The sequence below is a fragment of the Pseudopipra pipra genome, chromosome 2 (genome assembly GCF_036250125.1).
Source record: "Pseudopipra pipra isolate bDixPip1 chromosome 2, bDixPip1.hap1, whole genome shotgun sequence".
Taxonomy (NCBI): domain Eukaryota; kingdom Metazoa; phylum Chordata; class Aves; order Passeriformes; family Pipridae; genus Pseudopipra; species Pseudopipra pipra.
In genome coordinates, this window is record NC_087550.1 from 20,057,977 (window position 1) to 20,081,060 (window position 23,084).

A 23,084-nucleotide genomic window follows, 5' to 3' on the forward strand; every position below is an offset into this window, starting at 1 on the left:
TACTCATTTTCCTTCAGAAAATGGTTTCATTGCAGGTCAATCAAAATAAGCTTTTGCTTTGACCTCATTACAGTGTTTTATCTCCCTTTTATCTGTTCAATCTGAATATATAACAGCCAGGTCATCTTGATTTACTATTAAGCCAATTATTGTTTGTACTAAAAAGGCAAATGATGAAGTCAAAACAATTATCTCCATCATTCTTCAGCAGCAACTGAGAGAGAGAGATGCATGCCTTAAAATTTGGATTATTTCAATCATCTTTTATTCCAAACAAGGAGTATTTAATCAGCACAAGTTAGCCCAATTTTAGCTTGTGTGAAAACAGAAATATAGCTGTTTCCTCTGTTTCATGGTCAGAAATTGTTTTCCCAATTTAATGTGTTAATGCCTGCAGAAGGAGAAATGTGACCTCATGTTTATATTTCTCCACTTAATAAATGCTGTTTGATATTTTCAAAGGCATGTTGGGGATTAGAATATGCATTAATTCCAGTTTTAAATATAGCCTGCAGCTCTTCAACAGCCTTTAAAATGCTAGCTATTTTCTATAAGAAAACACAAAATCATGTCTTCTACTAAATGTACACATTCAAAAAAGCTGTATTATTTAATTTTTGCCTTTAAGAAAATGAAGCAGTTTTTAAAAAGATATTTGCATATATTGAATTTATTTTTTTTCTGTAGCTGAAAATTTAAAACAATCACAGTCTTTTGCTTTTAGTGAACTTCATTCTGACATCACTAATTTTTTTCCCCCTGAGTCCTTTTATGTGACCATCATTTACTTTGTTTAAAAGTAATAACACACAGGCATTTATATCCTATATGCAGCAGGGTATCCAATCTAGATTTAATCACCATGCAGTCTGCAAACAGCTATAACTAGATACAGTGGTAGAGATAACTACCAACACACCACTTGATAAATGCTAAATATTATGCCTCAAAAACATTACCTACAACACTACAGAGATTAGCCATTAGGTTGATGTTACTTCCATATTTTTTAGAGCCTGCAAGATGATGATGGAGTTGCGCTGATTCACCTTATGTAGTATAAAGTAAGGAAACATTTATTATCAGCTCAGAGAGATGCAGCCTGAGAATCCTGTTAGAAGCCATTTCAGGCCAGCTGTTATGACTGATTGATACATGATAAATTATGAAGGAATCAGCTGCCTCACAAACTTAGGATGCAACATGCTCTTTGTTAATCAAATATCCATGACCATCCGCTCGCTCACAGTGAATCTGTCATTACATACACATGGGCAAATTTCTATATGAAAGAAGACTTCTGCAGTCTTACCCTGAGAGGAAACAGGTAGAAAACAGCCACACAGGGTTTATAATGTTTCTCTTACATGATTTTTCTCCTAAATTTTCATGTCAGTATTTCAGATATCTGAATTGAAGGCTCTGAATTTATGCTACGGTGGCAAATTTCATGAAGTCATGGGTTTATGTTCATTCACTCCCCTCCCTGGGTGGAGTCTCCAGTACAATCTCAGAAATGCAGGAGACCTCAAACTGCAAGGCTGATTCAGAACCAGATTTCCTAGAGCTGCAATTTTGCTAGTCTAAATTTTGATGGTGGCTGTTTTTCTGACTTAAACTTTTATGAAGGGGGGAAAAAAAACCCAAACAAAACTATTTCACTGATTTCCAAAAGGGCAGTTGTGCAAGGCAGCACAAAGAATAAGGAAAGGGAAATGAAGTGTACCAACCACATTCAAGCAGAAGACAACAGAATGTAATTAGAAGGAACGACAGCAAGGAGATCACAGGAAATTATGAAATGCACAGTTAATTTTATACCCCACTGGAGAAAACCAGAATCTAAATCCTGAATCAAACTTTTTAATGTCTGGTAACACTTCAGTGGTATTTTCACACATATAAATGAGACACTAGTTTTAACAAAGAAGAACTCCTCAAAGCAAAGACATCTTTTTCAGTTTGGTTTTTGTTAGTTTGTTTGAGGGTTTTTTAGCCTCCCAGCAAAAGCTGACTTTCATTAACCCTAAACCTGGCTCTACTTACCTTGCACAGCATGAAGGAATCACTGCCTAAAAGAGCAGGACAAGATATTTTTGAGTTGCTCTACATCCGAAAGCTTTTCCACTTTAAAATTGAATATTGCATATTTTTTTTGCTCTAAATTGGAAAAAATCTAAAAGCAATAGAATAGTTTACTTGTAGAGATAAAAGATTTCAACACTTTAAGAATGGTGTGAGGGACATCTGTCGGGAATGGCAAAGTTTTACTTAACCTTGTCTTAGAGCAGAGAAAGAGATTAGGACAAGATGAAAAAAAGCTTAATGCAAATTATGTGTGCATATGATATTAAGTACACTGATAGCTGATACTAAAATTTCAAGTCAAAAGAAAATGAATCAGTTGTAGAAAGTTAACATTTCAACATTTTTCCTATCAAACTTTGTCAGAATAATCCATTTTCTCTAACATTTTGACTTCAATAAGAGTACAGTTTTGATGAAAAACTGTCAAAAAGAAATCAGACAGCACTTGTGAAGATTATTACACATCACAGTTCACACCTGTAACATTTTCCCTGCCAGCCAAAGTGCAAATTCCCTCACCAATGCACTTTCAACAATACGGTGGCAATTTATAAAAAGAAAGTAATTATAATCAGAGGAAAAGAGCAAATGGCTGATCTCAACAAACGGATTAACATCTCCCAGCTCAAAAATATCATTCAAGATGAAGAAAAGTTAGTAATCAGGATGTTGTGTATCCCAAAGTTTTTAATACATGGGCAAATGTGTAACAGTCATGCATTCATTTAGTTAAGACATCACAATTAAGTGGCTATGAGCACATGTTAGGAATCAAACTCAGGGACAGAATGAAGAACAAAGGAGACTTCTCAACATTAAATATTTGAAAGGGTGAGTTTAAAGGAAAACCATATCCCCAAGCAAGTCAAACCATACTTTGCATGAATCATAAATACACTGGTGTGGAAGCAGCCTCTGGAGCTGCTTGGGCTGTGTGTTTATTCAGGCAGGGAGCAGCTAGCACCAGGAATTTAGTCCAGTTGGTTGGAACGGGCACTGCTGCAGGATACTCACAGAAACTGCGTAGTCACACTTCACATGCACTGGATGTACCCACACAGGGCTTTAGTGAGGTCTAGACAGCACGGTGAATACACCCTCCCCAGCTCACTCTAAATATCCTCCCTGCAGAAAAACTTGACACTACCAATCAAAGGACCAAAGGTTAGTCAAGAATATTTGTTTCCTAGAGTGTATTTTAAGCCACTCCTACAATATCCACACTGCCCTGTAATTCCAGCATTCCTCAAAACCTGCCCAATCCCATTCTCCTGGACTGCACGTAGCCTCAAATGTCTAAAAAGTAATTATCTAATGTTTTAAATTGCATCCCAAATGTTTCTAAACCTTCATTTCACTCTGTAGCAAGTATCACTGTTACTTGCAATAAACCACAATAGAAGTGACTCAGAAAAACTTTGATCCCCTTTTAAGTCAAAACACATCCTTTCTTTGACTTCAGTGGACATAGGTCTAATTTTAGTATACTTCAGTAAAAAAACAAGGAATTCCCTAAGGAATATGAGTACACACACATATGTCAGAAAAGTACTTGTGCTATTTAGAATTTTGCACAAGGTAGAATCTGTTTAGGTTTCTCAGGGAAGAACAAATGTTCCCTTCTTTGTACTGGGAGGCTGACATAATATTTTGGGGGTTATTTTCTTTTCTATTTTGCCCTGTTTGTGGTTAAAACTGGCTTAACAGTATTGATTTTCCTACAGTTCTACAGCTTCAAAAGATATTATGCTACATTCCCATGTCTGTTTTGGATGCACCTGTCTCTGAATATACTAAAGGATACACAGGCAAGAAGCTTCTGCTTTGCAGCTTAGGAAAAGGTGTTATCTCCATGCTACTACTATTAAAAAAAATCCCTTTGTCTGACACAATTGGTCATTAGTTCTTGCAATTAAGTGTGTAACTGTTCAGGAGAGAGATGGAAATATCCCGTATTATTATCCTGTATTATTATGCTAAGAGCGGGACCAATCTAATCCTTTCTCATGTTTCTAAGGAACAATGTAGAAATTACACAGAAAATAATCTGACAGAAGAAAAAGTATGGCATAAGGAAATGAAAATACACTGATTCTGAAATTCCTGAGGCTCATCCCAAGATTAGTGGGTTCCTCACTGGACATTCATCTTCCTACTGACATGCTTTTTTTCAAACCCATAATTATTCCCCTGTGGAGAAGAAATAATTATTTAGATCCCTACAAAGCTTCTCAATACTACACTAAGTATCTACTATGTAACTGCTCTCAGATTCTTCTTAGTGCTAGAAGTCTATGCATTTAAGCAATATAAATAATGCAAACCTGACTGAAACGAGCCTCTATTCATTTTCTCTTCTGAGGAAACAGATTTAAATTTACTCTAACAGAGGGACTGTTGGCAACAAAGGGTTAATACATTTGATTTCAGAGACTTTGATGAGGAGGAAGCAAGAAAGGACTCATTAGAAAGAGCCAAAGAGAGGTTTAAAATGTACTCTGAAAATAAACTCAGAATTTTGTAAAAATAGATTTAGGAGTCCACATGTAAAAAGAAAGAGAGAATGAGAAAAGTAAATTGTTGAGTTGGAGCACTTGCATAATTCCAAATAGGCATATGTGAAAAAGCAGAAATTCAACCAATGCCATTATAAACGGTATTTCCCTTTGAAGTCCACAATTCAGAGGGATATTTTATTTTCAATCTGGATTTTTTTCCACATGTTAAATTTGGACATTTTAATGTGTTATGAAATAATGAAGTATACAGAGAAGGGCAATTTGTGTGCGGGTATGTATGTTATGACTCATATCACGAAGCATTTCCAAAGTGATAGAATTTACTCTGATAAAATTCCAGTGAAGGCCACATGAAGTAGAAACGTGATAGCAAGACTACACTGTAGTTGAAACTACATTTACTGAACTTACAGAAAGATGTGTTTCTGTAGTAGCTGTATGAAGTCTGTAATAATGAAGACACTGGAAAAGCCAAATCTTTCAGTAAAAATTAAACTGTAGCCTCGGCACAAGAGAAGATATGATCAGCACAAACCCAAGCTTTTTTAGAGACTTAGCCTTGTCTCTCCCTTTTAAAGATCCAACTAAACGTAATTTGGGAAGATAATGAAGAGCACTGACACTAAAGTTGGAATAGTGTGATACAAAAAGCTGGGGGAAGATGGGGGCACATATGAGGTGGGGAACAGCCAGAAATCACACAATACTACCTGATAGGCACAAATCAGGTAATTTTATGCACAACAAGGAGTAAGGGCAGAAACTTCACTTCCCCTTGGCCCCACCACTGTAAAAATCTATTATCAAGGAATAGAACTGATCTATTCAGTCTCGTATTTAAGCTACAGAAAACAAAACTACTGTATGGATTTCTCTGGCTTAGACCCATACCATGGCTCACCCTAGAAGGAGTTATAACTTTATAGGTGAGCCATGAATGGGTGGAAGACAATGAGAAAACAAGAACCACAAAACCCCCATGATTTCAATCTACAGCAAGTCTACAAGAAACAAATATTCCCCTGAGGGCCAATGTATACTATACAATAGAACAAAGCAAAATCAACTTCTCCAGCAACAGTAGACTATAATTGTATTATCCATATGTAATCAGAATTTCACATATGTGAAAAGAAACACTGGGTTACATTCTGGATTACAAAGAAACTTTCTGTAAGTCTATAAGGTTGAGTGGTCATTGCAACAGATGAGTGAAGTCACATCATCCTGTCTCCGTTCTCCAGTTGAATCAAATATCTGAACAAGCCTTTCACCTCATAGAATTATTCCTACCTATGCAGTGCAATTTCTGGCCACAGTCAGAGATATTTTGGCACTCAGGGATGTAGAGAGGTGACCAATATTTAAATTTCTTATGTTTGGGGTTTTTTTGGGTTTTCTTTTTTTCTGAAGTAGCCAAACAAGGTGCACATCTTGCCATTGCAAATTCTAGTCCTTGACAATGTTTAAAGCCAAAAAAATTTCCCTTTGACAACAATGACCTCAAAACACATATCAGTCATCCGATTAAGTTTCCATGTTGGTCAGGATCAGCTGCCCAAGTGCTCACAGGAAGAACAAATGGAATTGAAAAGATTCAAGTTGAAATTCAGATAAATATTCCTGGAGTATGTCCTGCCCTCCTCTGCTAGTTCTAATGCCAAGTAATTATCAGCTTCCAAGTGCTGCTGGCCATCATCATTTTCACTTCTGAAAGCAATTGACAGCATGTAGTAAAAATTGCTTTGATTGAGAAGTGATATGATAATAGTTGATGATCTTACACTCTGTCAGGCTTGTCTAAGCAGATAAGAAGGTGCAGAATCAAAGTGATGTCACAGGATACTAGAAAATCTACACCAGCTTGAGATAAGCACATTGCTGTGCCCACTTGCACTCTCAAAAGTTTTTCCAAGAATCTCTCAGCAAAGTGAGGCTGAGAATGGAGGGTTCTAACTGAGACAGCTCGTGGTCAGAAATCCCTGAAGCTAATAGTCAACCTATAAATTGGACCATAATTCTGTACCACTGAGCATTACCAACACAACATTTAAGCCCAGAATAGTTGCTGTGCCGTACCTAAAGGTTCAAAAGTTGACCCCGTTTCTATGCTGTTAGCATGCTGTAATCACTGCAGTTTCAGTTGATGGCATAAGTCTTTTGCAAATACACCGATGCCTCACAGAAGTAGAACTGGTCCCAGTAATTTCCAGGACCCAATAAATATTCATAGCAAAGAGTCTTAATGAATTATTTTTTTGTGCCCATCAAAGAAAGGTGTTTTTGAAGAAATACTCACATATTACTTCCACAGAAATCCTTGGTAAAATATTAGCACCACCTCTGCTGGAGAAAAACAAGATTTTATATGTGCAGTGTTATCTGCATTGGCAGAGAGGAGCTGAATTGCCCTGGATGAAGTATAGTGATAGATCACCCAATTCTTGGCGGGCACCTAAGTAGCATCATCCTCCCCTAAAATAGAAGGCTTATGGAATTTCTTTTTTGAATGAGGGAAAAGTTATGAGGATAAATAACTATAATCTGTTTTTTCCATTCTCTCCGCAGTGATTTACAAAAGTCTTGCAATTTTACCTCCTCTGTAGGGAATTCTGGCTAGGCAAATTCCTATTTCTCTTGATTTGCTTGCTACCCTACTCTTGTCTGGCCTCACAACACATAACTTATGAGAGCTTAGAACTTTGCATGTCAATGAAAGCTGACAATTTACACAACTTGACTCACTCAGGAACCTGTAATTTGCCTTGGTACATGCATCCTTAAATTGTACTTTGGAAAACATTAGTCTTTAAAACATAAACAAACTGCAGAATTAAATCATATTGCTCAAGTATACACTATTTGAATATTAAATTATCACTGAACAGAAAACACATTTATCTGCAATAAGCAAAGGCTCAAATATGATGTGCTAATAATACATTTCATGGGAGAAGATATGAGTGAAAATAAACACCTTATGGATTTACAGCCAATGATGGTTTAGTTCATCTGAATTAAGAATGAGGTGTAATACAATTAAAATTAATAGGAAGCTGGTACAAGACTATTCTTCTTTTAATAATACTTAGAACTTCATTGCCATTCCAAATTCCCAGAGTCTTTTCAGCTCGAAAAGTCACTCAAATTATGGCTTTATTCTGAGTAAACCAGTGTGGTTTGATACTATAAATACACCTGCTTAGACAACTGGACTGATTCTGCCAAGTCTTTTGCACATGTTTACATTTTACAGATGCAAATACTCTGACTCCACAGACCTTAAAAATTAAGCACCTGCCTACATATAGACATCTTTGCAAGACTCTTCTGCAGAGTTTATTAATATTCATTTTCATATCCTTCGTGAGAAGGAAATGACACAAATGGGCCTCAGCATATGTGCTTAATTTTACATAATATTCATGTGCAAAAAGTTAAGTACATAGATATCTGACAGATGGGGACCTCTGTGACTGGTTTTCATCTGGATCCATTGGTATTCAAATTTTAAACGCTGGCATATTTGCACCAGTGCTCTGTGGAGAGTCATCTCAAAAATGTGTGATGCATACTGGTTCACAACAGTGAGGTGCATGTTTTTGGAGATAATTAATTTCTCTCCATATTAAGTGATTTATTTTACAAAAGACATGGTTTAAGTGGAGACCAGGCGCAGAAGTGCACCAAGATGAATTTTAAAATTGGACTTTTATTTCCATAAAGAAATTTAATCCTGTGGAATCCTAACACAAATCAACCTAACGATCAACCACTTAACACAGTGTATACAACATTTTGAAATTACGTAAAAAAAAAAAAATCAAGAAATCCTCCCCTCTTCCCCCCTCCAAAAAGGCAGTAGTTATCTGAGGATATTGAGAGGAAAACCCTACAGGACAGATAAACAATTAAACCTATAAAGCATCAAAACAGTGTGTACCTGACCACAGCCACTAGAGATATAAGATAGCTCAAAAATGCTTTCCTTTTTTCTTTTTTATTCTCTGTTGTAGTGTATAATATTTTTTTTTAAGGAAAAGGACTCAAACTTCTTTTGTAGCATAAGAAACTAAATTATATTAGAGCCAGAGCTAAATAAAAACAAAAAAGGGACTCACAACCTCATTCCATCTCACAGTAGCAATTTATTTTACTCAACACCCTGTCAAACCTATTTGACATAAAATTCCGGGCTACTAAAAGGTGTTTTGTCCTCTAATTTATTTCTATTTATTTTCATAGTACTTACTGTTTTGATCTCTCTTTAATGTACTTGGAAGGTAAGCTCCTCCACAACACTGTTAAAGGAAAAATAGCAATTTTGAGAAGCATTTTAAAGAATCACATTTCATGTTGAAAGAAAACATTGTCACATTTCAAATTTCATGCACGCAAAAAATCAAGAGATTATGTCCCTCTTGCAAGCTTCCTGAAATACAAGATCTGAGCCTAGCTACACAACACAGATGTGATGTTTTTCCCCTCTCCACACATTTTGAAGAGGTTGAAAACCAGCAGTGGCAGGCTTGGGTTTTGGGGTTTTATTTCGGGGCTAAAGGTAAAAATGTTCTCAAAAACACAATTAATTTTAAATATCAAGTTAGGCATCCATAGGGGAGAATAGTTTCAAAAGGCTGTTTTTCCATACAGAGTATGGAGTGTAAGTGTCTCAAGTGAAAGCTCCTGCCTTTACAGCAGTATTCTGATGTTATCAGAAGAACTGCTGTCTTTAGCTGGGTGACAGCAAATGGAGATGTAAAGATCACAGCGATGCTGCTGCATCACACCTTCTCCTCACCTGCAGTTTCCTAGTCTGAGACAAACACACAGGGACAAGAAGCCCAAGAGTTATACAGTTCTATGGCAAACAGTTCTTCGACAAGTGGGACTCCTGTTACAATGTCAGGCTCCCCTTCCTTCCCATTCCCAAGACGTTCTCGGAGCTCTCTTCGACACTGTAAGAAAATGATGCCTCGAGACTTCTGAGATTAAACATTTTGCTTCTCTTGCCTGTGTTTCTCAGTTTATCAAAAATATTAATACATGGACATCGTTAGCTCGAGTTCACACTGCTGCCAGAGTGGCAACACATGTTCTCTCTTAAGAAAATACCGGAAAACACAGAGCTTCTCTAGCAAGTCTGAGGATGCCTGGAGAGAGCAAGAAGCTTGGGCTGTCTGCAAAAGCCTCTCTGCCCCTGAAGTAAGGAACAAGTCTTGGTATCTTACGGGGAACCTTGTTTAGTTACCTGGTCACAAGCACCTAGCCCACATAAAAAACAAAACTGCACAGGCAAGAATGCATATGTTGTTCCTCAAATTTTAGGGTTGTCCTATTACAGAACACTTTCTCTTTATATCTATGCCTAAAGAAAGAGGAAGCAAACTCGCAGTCATCGTAAACTTGTTTCATATTGATTGAAAAATGGAATCTTCTGAGAGAGGAATCTTTTTAATGTTTCAAATTGAAAATCCAAATTATTGAAAGTTCAATGTAATCATCACAAGTTTTCTGTGAAATTATTTTTTTTCTAACAAACATGTATTGACAGATATATCTGATGAATTATCTACCATGTATCATTGAACTGGGGAGGGAGGAAGGTGTATACACAGAAGCAATTGTGTATAAATATGATGAAATATTCATTCAGTGAATTTACACAAAAGCAGAAGTCCTTTTTCATATTTCTGCCTTCTAATACACCCCAAGACAAGAATCCACAAATTTGACCAGGCTAGATAAATACTTTCAGGCAGGAAGGAGAGGAAATGGAAGCATTTTGACATTTTAAAAGTAGAACAGCACATCCATTTTGAAACTAACCTCATTTTTAAAGCTTTAAATACCTTCAAAGGATAATTATTTGAGATTTGTACTGACTTTTTCTGGAGTCATAGCAGTTTTAACTGAACACTGTGTTACCAAAAATGCCTCAGAGCCTTGCACACTGAGTCAATATGAGCCTTCCCTGCACACACAAACACGACACTTAATTTTGGCCACTAGACTGAAAAATCCATTATTTGCACCATTCTATGAGATTTATTTCCCTGTGACATTATTCTGCATTGTAATTTCTGCTGTTAGAGTGTCTGGATGTGCTCCTGCTGAGTTACATACTGTGCCTATGGTTCCTTGTCTTTGTTACCGTCTTCTCTCATCTTTTACCTATTGTCAGTTGTTGGCATTGTTCTCAAATGTGTTCACTCAGTTTATGATTCATTCTGCATTACTAGCAGTAGTGCAAGAAAAGGATGTTTTTTCACAATAATTCCACATTTCCACTGTTCTTGCTCAGAATAATTAGGTCCCAATAGGTCCTTCAGATAAGACACTACAAGAAATCTTCTTGTGAAAAGCAAACACATTTCTTCCAACAGGTGAAAAGGTTCTCTCATCTTGAGGACAACCTGTGAACACCAGCAGAAGACAAGTCTGCCCACATAATGATTTTATATGTATTTAAAAAAGCAAACAGTTGTTATCCTGCAGGCACAAAATATGTTGCATACACCAGTAAACCACAGAGGCTTCTGTTTTGTGTGTCAAAAAACTCTTTAAGAATGACAGCCAATTGAAGAAATTAATCCCCTCAGGACTGGTAAGGACAGAAGGACAAGATTTGTATCAAACTCAGGGATCCACAGCAACCAAAATTAAATGATTCAAAGAAACACCCAACAATCCCCATTAAATTACACATAACAAAGACCAAGGAAAAGAGAGACAGAAGAAACTTCAGGTTTTGTCTAACCTGTACTGCCAAACTGCTATTTTTCAAGCTTCTCCAGTCTCATTCTTCTCTTTCCTATGATTTCTACTCTAGTTCTGTTAAAATACATGTGGATGAGCAATGAGAGGCAAACTTTTTCAGAAGTAAATGTAACCTGCATCATAAGAACTTATTCAGTATTTACTCTTTCCCACTGAGTAAAGCTTCTGAGGATTGAGAAAATATATTTTTTCAAAAAGTCATTTGTCACTAAACTTGAGCAAGACACTGCAGATAACTTGATATTTGTTTACATTTTAGCAATGTCCTTTTTTTGTAATTGGAATTTGAAAGTGTAAATGTAAAGAATACAAAGCAAATCTTTTTCTTATTACAATTTTCACGCTTCCCTGGACATAACAGTCAGAAAGACACTTAGTTTTCAAGAATATTTTACTACAAAAGTAACAATTTCAGCCATAACTTGTAATGTGGAATAGTCAGGCAGGGAACTGAGGCTGTAAGCTTTTGAAAAGTGAGAGGTCACTGAGAAGGTAGATTCTCAATTTAAGTTTTAGCAAGAGTGGAGAAATAGAAAGTGTCACATTATTTTGACTAAGTCCGTTCTCTCCTGAGCTAATGCTTTCAGAGACAACAGTTTCATTTTGAATTAAAAGTGGTTTCTGAAGTGTTTCACATCTTCAGTACCAAAAAAAATATCAGCAATGTCATAAAAACCTTGGTCATCAGAAAAAATTAATTAAAGAAAAAGAAGCCAAAAAGTTAAAAAAGATACTTTACACAGAAGACAAAGTTCTCACCTCATTTCTCCACTGTTCCAAGATGGAATTCTAGGGAAAATGATAAACTGGGGGGATGAGAGAAAGACTAAAAAGAATAAATTATATGCACTTCTTATTGTCTTTGACCATTGTGCTGTGCTAACTACAGTATAATGAACATTGATATGAATGTCAGGTTTATTTTCATTTATTGTCCTCTGGAAATGTAAACAACTTCTGGGGCTGAATTATAATATAAGTTTTCACCTTCCACGTTATCCCCAAGACTATACATAGTCTCCCCACAAACTTTCTTTTTTTAGCAAATGACTGATACGATACTTTCAGCTTCACAGCTTACATATGTGGATGGTTTGAATGATCACAGAAAGCGAGGGTTCCAGGTCCAGACAGAATTATTTGAAAGAAAGGTAAATGAAATCACAGTCAGCCTGGTGTAAATGCCCTATGTATGTGTCATACAGCCTGCTTCTGCATCCCCAGGGGAGTTATGTCATCACCTGTGTAATCTATTGTCACCACCACACTTCCACACTGATCCCCTAACCCAGGCTGTCTGGCCCAGGCACTTGCAATTTCAGATTTGGAGGGTTTTATCATAGTTCTGTAAAGATCATTTATTCTCATACTTAATTCTCTAAAGATTACTTATAACAAGGCCTCCCTAGACAGCCTTCAATAAAAGACTAAAATCCACATAGTTTATTGAAATTATCTGACAAGGTCCCAGGGCAGTGAGGAATATTTCTGCCCCTCCCCAGTTATCACAAACAGCAGCATTTTACTGATAGGAAAACAATGAGTATTTCCTCAGAAGGGATTGCTACACCCATCTTTGAAGAGAAGACACAGAAACACTGTCTAAACAAGCCAACATGGCCACAGAAGCTAACCACCATTTGAAATAGAGACAGAGATCATAAACAATGCTTTGCATCATTTTGCCATTTCTGCCCACATTACTAACTCACAAAGATGAGGCCCTTAAATACACTCAGCTCCCTTTGTGGGAAAGAACAGGATGAAACATATAGTCCTCACCTGTATATTTTCCTCCAAACTGTGTATTTGTGCGCCCAGTGGGATGATATTTTTTGATTTAGTTGTCAGCAAACAGAACTTCATATTATGCTTCTCTCTCTTTGCTTTCTTAGCTATCAGACTACAGTGAATAAGAGTTATTCTGTCATTTTTTTAAATTGTTTTTTGAATCTAGGTATTTTTCATAAAGCCAGACTTGTCCATTATTGAGAGGAAGCATATTATTATGAAGGCTGGCACTGTGTTTTGGGACCATCAGTCTGAGGGCAAGCATTTAGATTAACATCAGACTCTTATCCTGCCTCTGTTTGGAGATATCCAAAATGCACCTGGATGTGATCCTGTGCAAACTGCTCTAGGTGAATCTGCTTTATCAGGGGGGCTAGTCTAGCTGATCTTAATTCCAACCCCAACCATTCTGTGATTCTATACATCTTCAGGTAAGGAAAGGTGCTGGTCCTGAATGCATCACAGTCAATAGGATGGGTGGATTAAAGTATTACTACTTCTTCCTTTTTAGCGTTCTTCTCCGGTTGTCAAAAAAAATACCCTGCACTGAATCAGGAGGACTAAATATATACTTGAAATTAAAACTATCAATTAAAACAAAACAAAACAACACATCTTCACCAGTAGAGCCACTAGGCATATCTTGCTCTTTACATGCGAGTGAAATTATCTTTTGTCACCTTTTTTGTGTGGAGCACAGTTCACATGAGAGGGACTTCAGAACACCCAGTCCTAATTCATGCTCCAGACAGCCCACCTCTGCTCCCATCTCACTTTCTAAAACCCTCTTGGGCATAAAACTAAGAAATATTTCAAAAGCTATGTCTGCTTTTGAGAAAAGTTTAGTTCCTGAAGTTCTTAGCAGTTTTGCCTTGTAAAATACCTATTATCAGGATTGATTTCAAAAGGTGATTTGCAAGGTCTCTTAATTTCAATATCTGTGCTATTTTATTAAACATTTTCAATTTCTGTGGGGCAATGATCATAAATAACAGCTTATCCCACTTTGCTGTAAATATGAAAAAAAAGAAGTGTTTATCTTAATATTGCAGTATATAGTTTGTGAACTATAGTTCCTTATTTAGTTGTGAGAAATGGGTAATATTTATATAATTCTTAAGGTATACATAATCTGTAAACTTTTATATTAACATCTATCCACATGTTCTCAAATATCAAAGTTCATTTTTCCTGTATAGTATCTTCCTATATTGCCAGCAATACCTGAAAAAAAGCTTCATAGCATTTTCAAATAGTTTTTGATATTTCACAATGTACTCTGTTACTTTTTATGTGACCTGGTAGATCTTAAATGCATTCATAGGTGCATGCACTTGCACATTTGAAAAGCTCTCTAAGGTTTTCTAAGGGCACCATCTGTAAAGAAACACTGTTCAGAAGTCCAGGCTTCCATATGTCATAAACATCCAGCTTTATAATTTTCTTTCTTGCCCAAGGGCTTCCCTTGTGAATGATCAAAGCAGCAAAGATTGCAGAATTTAACATGTCTAGTCAGGCCTTAAAGAACAGGAAAAAGAACAAGCTTTCAAACAAACATAAGTCCAGTCCATCAGCACACAGAAAAATCTTCCATTTCAACAGAGGAAGCCAGTATTCAGCAGCTTATATTCAACATAACTGTCCTTGGAACAGAGAGGATTTTAGATGAAAGTCCTCAGACAGAGTGTTAATACTAGATCTACAATGCACTGAAAAAAAAATCTTGCAGTGTAGCTAGAAGAATTACTTGGACTGTATTTAATTATCATAGCTCTCTCCAGACATCAAAAACAAAATCAGAAATGTAGATGGAATAAAACGAACCTAAAGTGCACTCCATCAAAAGTCCTAGGTTAAGGAAAAAAATTACAGAAAGCAAGAAAGCAAGAAAGCAAGAAAGAAAGCAAGAAAGAAAGCAAGAAAGAAAGCAAGAAAGCAAGCAAGAAAGAAAGAAAGCAAGAAAGCAAGAAAGCAAGAAAGCAAGCAAGAAAGAAAGCAAGAAAGCAAGAAAGCAAGAAAGAAAGAAAGAAAGAAAGAAAGAAAGAAAGAAAGCAAGAAAGCAAGAAAGAAAGAAAGAAAGAAAGAAAGCAAGAAAGCAAGAAAGCAAGAAAGAAAGCAAGAAAGAAAGCAAGAAAGAAAGCAAGCAAGAAAGAAAGAAAGCAAGAAAGAAAGCAAGAAAGAAAGCAAGAAAGAAAGCAAGAAAGAAAGCAAGAAAGAAAGCAAGAAAGCAAGAAAGCAAGAAAGCAAGAAAGCAAGAAAGCAAGAAAGCAAGAAAGCAAGAAAGCAAGAAAGCAAGAAAGAAAGCAAAAAAGAAAGAAAGAAAGAAAGAAAGAAAGAAAGAAAGAAAGAAAGAAAGAAAGAAAGAAAGAAAGAAAGAAAGAAAGAAAGAAAGAAAGAAAGAAAGAAAGAAAGAAAGAAAGAAAGAAAGAAAGAAAGAAAGAAAGAAAGAAAGAAAGAAAGAAAGAAAGAAAGAAAGAAAGAAAGAGAACTAGTGTTAGAACAATTTGCTTTGACTCAGTATTATCCCAGGAAAATCTTTCTCCATGCCAGTAAAGAGGTGCTCACAGTATGGCGAAGATCTTCTTCAACCATCACTGTCAGCAAGTCCAGAAACTAGTATAGCAAGTAAACAAAGTAAAGTCAAAGCAGAGAAAGATAATTGTAAAGGAACAAATTTTCATCACATCAAAAGCCGACAGTCTGAACAATCACAGAGTTAGTTACAGGGTTACTGTTTTTATCAGACCTTTAGAAGCCATTCTACCAAATAATTCTTATGCTTCAGAGTTTTTTTCTATCAATCACAGATAGGGAAAAATAATCAAGTAATACTCCAAAAATATTAGAAAAGTTCAAGTACACCTCAAAGCTGCCCCTCTACCTTACCAATTTCCCAGTGCTATTTGTTGTAAAATCAAGATGAATTTTTTACATAAATAGCTTTAGTTATTTTGTGCCAGTCATCCCTGACTCCACTTCTTGAAGTAGTGTGAAAGTGACTTTAGTTATTTTTCCCTTGACACAATACATCAAGAATACACAGTAGCCTTTTTTTCATTCCATAAATTTCCTTGCCTTGTATTTTTTCAAGAAGCATGAATGGATTCTCTGACTTCTTTCTCCTCCTAACTCTTAATACTTCATTTGGTTTTTTTCACAGTTTCAAATGCCTTCTTTCCCAGTCCAGCTGACATGCAGAGTTCAAGACAGGCAACTGAGACTAGAAAGAGCACAATAAGCAGAGGAAACCAAGGAGAGATGGAGCCTCTTTCAAACTGTGTGTTTATGCATTGTTTCCTATACTACACATGAAAAATCTTACAGCCATAAAGGAGACATAAATGAAAAGATTTGTAAGTCCCTGCATATAACATAACATACCATGAAAGGCGTCATAATCTTCTAGTTGCATGAGGAAAGAAAATCTCTGAATGCTGAGTTAGCAGCCATCATGTCTCAAGGCACCTACTGCTGGCACCTGTTCTAGGGAAGGAAATAGAAGGATCCACCACCCCGGGCTAGTAACCACCCATTCTTTCTTATCCACCTCTTCCTCACATCATCTAGGTCTCAGTCATTATGTCCATCGAGGCAGCACAGAGGTCCACAGTTCAGCCACCTTCTCAATGGAAGCCCTTCTACTGCTTTCTCGGGCTCCTGTAGTGAGGGGATGATGGATTTCTTATCTTTCACCACCTCTTCCAACATCAATTTCTTCTGGGTCTGACTTCTCATCTTTTCACATATCTGCCAGCACTTCCCATATCTTGTTAGTCCCCACACAAAATCTGACTTCCTACTTTCTGCCTTAATTTTTAACTTCATCAAAGTAGTACAGCCTACCTGGTGAGCATACCGCCTTTTACATCATGGGAGTTAGGCCAGGCAACACTTGCACTGGAGTGGAATTAGGCCCTGGGTCTAGAGCAAGTCCTACAGTTTTTAAGAGCTGATATGGTTTTTCTTAAGGTACAGTTAGCAGGGAAGACTGAAGAGTCCCAAGGGACACTGGTGCTTACACACGTAAATAGATAGAGTCAGTCATGATCTGAGACAAGCGTGACTTTGAACAGCAGAACAGCACTGTCCCAACACTGTCTTGACCAATTATAATGAAATCTGACAAGAAATAAATAGTACCAGAGGTCATGGAATTACTTCCTCAGATCCAGCAAACACAGATCTTACTTCCCTTGTTCTGCTTTCATATTCAGTGCTAACAGACGAGCTTCTGTAAGTTACTCCTGATTTACACCAGGGCAAACATCAAACTCAGCTCCAACCAAAGGAGAAATTACATCTCTTAAGAGGTGATTTGCTGCCGTTACCAGAGCTAATACACCGTACTTTTAGCAAATAGCAGCTCTGTCTATGGCTCTTCAATCACAACTTGAAGATAAAACAAGAAAATGTTTCCTGTTGAGCTTAGAAATAATAGTTACCTTTAGCTGATACAAACAAGCTATTCACAATCCCTTCCTATCTCTAAAGGCAAATAACACACAAACTATGCAAAAGGACTTTAGTATCCAGACCAAAAAAAAAAAAAAAAAAGGCAAAACCGCCCATTTTAATATTCTGGAGGTTTTTTTACTCAGGTCCATTCACTTGCTACTTTTCTTCAGAATACTGCTGTAATCATAATCCCTCACTTTCCTCTACAGTACTTGCTTACTGCTACTTACCAAGATTTGGTTCTGCTTGTCTATAAAAAATGGTCACTGATGTGTGAGCCTTTGAGAGAAATTAGGGAACCACACAAACCACAGAGTAATGTTTACATCAACATTTTTTATTTAAGCTTTGCAAATCATTAAGAGTCTCACACTGATCATCAAGACTTGGGGTTGAACAGTCATTGATAGTATTTCCCTACTATAACAGCAAAACAAGCCAAAACTCATAGGAAGTTCCTGCTGAGTCCTGGCAGGCCTGCAAAACTCCTGTGATAAAGTCCTGCAAAGCAAAATCAAAGTCTGGGAAAGAACTACTTCAGAAATAAAGCAATGGAGTCAGAGAAAGACATAAGATCTGCACAGCACACCCTTCCCAGAGTCCATAACAGGAAAGAAAGAAAGAAAACAAAACAAAAGGAAAAAAAGGCTAATGAAACACATTACTTGCCATACCACCAGAGCATACTGGTATAAAAGATAAACTTTTTAGTGTTCGAAACACTAACAAGAAAAAGGTTTCATATTTGCTGTGAACAAGCAGATTTACTTAGGCATTAAAAAAAGTGGAAGAACAGGTTAAGGAAAGAGGAATGAAAGAGATATAAAGCCTACACCGTAAGAAAGAATGAAATCTGTAAAAAGTTCATACATAAAACTTTGACTGAACTGATGCACCTTTGGGTTTCACACATCAGTAGTTATTTCTATGCTCATATAACTCACAAATTAAACTTTTATTAAGTGCATTCAGAACTTTCTATTTTTGCACATTCCAGACACTTCAGACTTTCCATAACTGTCATCTAGAGAAGTCTCAGTCCTGAAGAACAGTGGGAGAAAAATGTACACTGTCTGTAGATATATAATACATGATGGCTGATCCCTTTTACAGCATTTATCTTGGAATTCTTGGTGACATGAACAAACCACTTGAGTTCTACTTTTGTGGGGTTTTATGGCCAATGCATTCCCCTTGGTTAAGCCGGCTAATGACAATAATTAGCAATCAAAAATATTGCCCTTCTTTTGCCTCTGAATATAATATGATAACCTGCCACCTCATGACTGAATACACAGTATCCTTCATATCATATGTATTCAGTCAAATATATTGCTGCTAAAAAAATCCTCTCTCTAAAACATTCTAAGATATTTTATGTCAGTATTACCGAGAAATTCTATCATAAATTGGATTTTTTATAACCCTGCCCACAGCTACTTGCTATGGATTATAACTGACTTCAGGAAGAGAGAGAACAAAGCATGTATATAGTAGTTCACAGAAAAATGCAAAATAGCAGGCTATATATATAGATATAGATATATATTTAGGTAATCCAAAATATCTAGTTATGTATGTATACCTAAAATCACATGCAGGTCCAGACTTTTCACTTCTGCTTTTGCAGTTATAATTGAATATCAAATAGCCAGAGGTTGCAAGCTAAGAACTTGTTTTATGTATTCATTCACTTGAACTGTGTAATCCATTGCAGTTTATTCAGATTTCTGACCACTGACAGGAAGATAATGTGTCGTACCTCAAAGCCCATTTTATCAAAACATTACAATGTATATTTCACAAAGACTCTGGCCAATGTAGTAGGTTTGTCAAGCAACTTTTCTTTGAAAGCATTTTAATCAGCTCTCAGTATATTTCAACATCATGCATTTAGAAACCAAATGTTGTTTTCAAGCCATTTAAAATATATTGAAAGTGTCTGTTGTGAAGATCAAGCTTAAGTTTCTACCTTATTCTAAAACAGAATTTTTTTGAAGAGACATATTTTCTCTCTTTGTGATTTATGATTAAAACTGAGTTCTCCATTTAAAAAAAAAAAAAAAAGGAGAGGAGGAAGGATTATTAAATAAAGTCAGAAATTAGTTTTTACAGCTTTCCACATTGTAAAAGGAACTGAATAGCAGAAATTATTATTTATAATAGTTACTTTAAAATTGCCCACCAGAGCCCATATGGCTGAGAAAACATGGTTCAGCGAAGTTGGTTTTCATGGTTCAATTGTCTAATCCTAAAATTAATATGTAATTCAAGGAATTTATACATACCATCCAACAAGCTCACAGGATGTCACTTAACTCCATTTGCTGATCACTAACAAGCTTGACATGTATAAAATTTCTACTAAGTACAGCCTTGATCTTTTGAGAGTCATCTCCTAGGTCTCCCTGTGTGGCCCAGCTCAGCTTGTCTCAGCAGCATCCACCACCTTTATCATCCTTCAGCACCTTTGATTGAGACCAAGCAAGTTCCTGGAAGCAGTGATGGGCTCTACAACTTTAGCACCACTGTGCCTCAGATGATACTCTCTTGTGGGTTTTTCACACAAATTCAGGAGGAGTGGGGAGAAGGCCAGGGTTTGCCAGATGCATCCCTCACCCTTGCCACTGCAAAGAAACCAGCATCCAGAGGAACCACTCCATGATCAGCACAAAACTGAATTTCACCACCTTCACCAGAGGACAAAGGAATTTGTTTTTTTTTCTCACAGCCAGAGAACAGAAAAGCTTTGTTTTCTCTTTAATTCTCAGGAACTCTGGGACAGTCCTGGTCCTCCAGCAAAACAGTGATTTTTCACTAAGAACTCATTTCAAATCTCTAAGAATATTACAAGATCACAGACCCCCACAGACAGCTAGGGTGATTGAAAAGGAGGGGACACAATTATTCCTATAATTAAGTTTTGAAGAAGGTAAAAAATACACTAACAGAAGTAAAAACATCTTTTTTAGCCTGCAGAAGTACTTAAACAAAAGACATGGGATCAAACTCTTTCAAATTTCAGAAACGCACATCTACACTGGATGCAAAGGGACAAAAAAGACTACTTGGTAACAGTAGAACCCAGACATCCCTGTGTAGTACAGATCTCTCTGAATAACAAAAAAAAATCCCCTAGTAATTTATTTAGCAGCCGAAAACAGGGAACATAACAGATTTTCTATGATGAATATTATTGAGCCATATATAAAACTGGTCTAATAGTGAAAATACACATCTATAGATAATTTCATCATCAATTGATTAAAATAGCTTGGACTGATTTTCTGTTTATAAATTTTCTGTTCATCACTTGTGCTGTTCCCCTCATTCTCTGAGCTACAGGTCTTCTATCAAGAAAAAAGCAAGAGAAAGTAAATTCATTCTCAGAATCTAAGGCTAACATAGTAGGAAATGTTAGCAGGTATTTCTGAAATCTGATAAAAATGAACTTACACAAAATCCCATGAGAGCCACAGAATTCCTTTCAGTGTCTGGTGTAACAAACACTGTGCTTTTAAACCCAGTCTCTCTGGAGTTAGCATATGCCCTGGCCTTTGAACAAAACGTTCCTAAATTCACAATGTTCACAGCTACAGCATAAAGGATTGTAAAGACTCTTGCTGCAAAGGCTTTTAAGCTCACAAAACAAGGTGCTGCATGGTTTCTGGCACAAGAAGATATAAAAGTCATTCATGAGTGACTGTCACACCTTGTGAGAAAATACAAAGCACCACAGACTTCAAACCAGTAAATGAAACAGAGACCAAACACTCAAAATGTTTTTTGCTAGTCAATAGAGACCTGCTGTGACCCCAAAGCTCAGAGACAGCTTTCATCTGGCTGCTGGATCTACTACCAGCGCTACAATGAATCAGGAATAAGTAGACTTTCAGTAACTTCAGGAGAAAGCTGGTCCGAATGACAGAAAGGCTATTGACTGCTTGGTTCCCTCAGAGGAAAAACTGGAGGCTTGCAGAGATGGGCCTCTTTCCTGCATGAGGGATAGCACTGGATATTTGAACAGGCACTAAATCCTGAAGAACAGGGCCCGCTTATGACTCACTTTGGAGAAGTCCACATCACCCACAACAGCAGAGCACAGGAAGCTGGTGGGACTCCCTCCAGTTAAATGAGTTTGGCATTAGCTCAAGGTCTCATTTTCTACATCCATTGAATTAATGGAAAAGTTAGTTGAAAGGAGGTACATCACGCATTGGCCATTAAAAGATTACTTGGGCTCCTTCTGTAAGCTAATAGACACTTTCAAATGCATATCAAGGCTTCCTAAGATAAATGATGCTTCACTTACTCCCACAAATGATTCCTGCTTTATCTTCATTTGTAGAGGCCAGTGTTTTAACTTCTGGATAAGATTAAGCCAATTGAGGCAAACTGAAGGCAAAGAGGTATTGTTAACCTTAAAAAAAAAAAAAAAAAAAAAAAAGGTAAATTCTGTTATTCAACTCGCAAAGCAGCAGCTTGGGAATCTGGTTTTTTGACAAAACTATTATACATTTATATAAAAATGGGGGTAGATAAATAAATGAATATACAACACATGAATATGCATATAGGAGAGTCAGTACAGGTCAACTTAGGAAAATTCCTGTCCATGTAGCAATGTTGGTTAGGGATAGAATTTTTGGCAGTATTCCTACATTGTCAACACCATTTATTTAGATGTAGGTACAGCAACCTAACTGAGCTTTTGATGACATAACTACCTTGCTTTAGCAAGTCAATGTAAATGACTTTAATAGTAGTGGCTCTGGCAAGTATAAAGTGCTTTTGTTAGACAGTACAAGGGGACTTGCTTCTGTTTTTCTTTTGTAACTTATAGTTAATGATAATATTTCTGGGAAGTGCCTCCTACTCCCTTTCTTTTCTTTCATTCTGGAAGAAAATCACAACCACATGTCTCTTGCATGAAACTTGGGGAGAAAATTTAAAAGTTTCTCCAAATGAAGGCTATAACAGCCAAACCAACACCTGTAGTTATGAAAGGCATCTTTTTTTCTTTTTTCTTCCCTTGAGCAGACAGAGCATCAGCAATTCAAGTTCCTCAGCACCAGCTTACAAATGCACAGACCTGGAAGGGGTAATTGGAGTGGTAAAAGGAGCCACCAACCTCTTCTTCTGCAGGTGTTACTGCTAGAGCAGTACTAGCAAGAGGAAATCAGGAAATACCCCCCCACACCACGTCACAAGCCAGCACAAACAACTTTTGACTGCAAGACCTTGCCCTGAAAAATGGAAGGAGATATCCTGTTCTGAAGTCTCCTGATAGCAACAAACTTTGCCAATTCTAGGCTTATTCTTGGTCCTTTAAAGAAATTACATGTACCAATAAAATAGCTTCACAGGAAAAAAAAAAAAAAAAAGCAGCTCTCTGACCAGAAGCAGAAGCAGCAGCCCCAGAGGACTTGGTGCTTGCAAACATCAGTACAG

General features: G+C 36.8%; 1 long non-coding RNA gene across 1 annotated transcript in view; it reads right to left on the reverse strand.

Moving 5' to 3' along the window:
• Positions 1–22,050, reverse strand: part of LOC135406648 (uncharacterized) — a 74,198-nt gene extending 52,148 nt beyond the window's left edge. Inside the window, exon 1 of the long non-coding RNA XR_010426397.1 lies at positions 21,946–22,050. This is a non-coding gene — a long non-coding RNA (uncharacterized LOC135406648). The remainder of the gene's footprint in view (positions 1–21,945) is intronic.
• Positions 22,051–23,084: the final 1,034 nt, after the last annotated feature.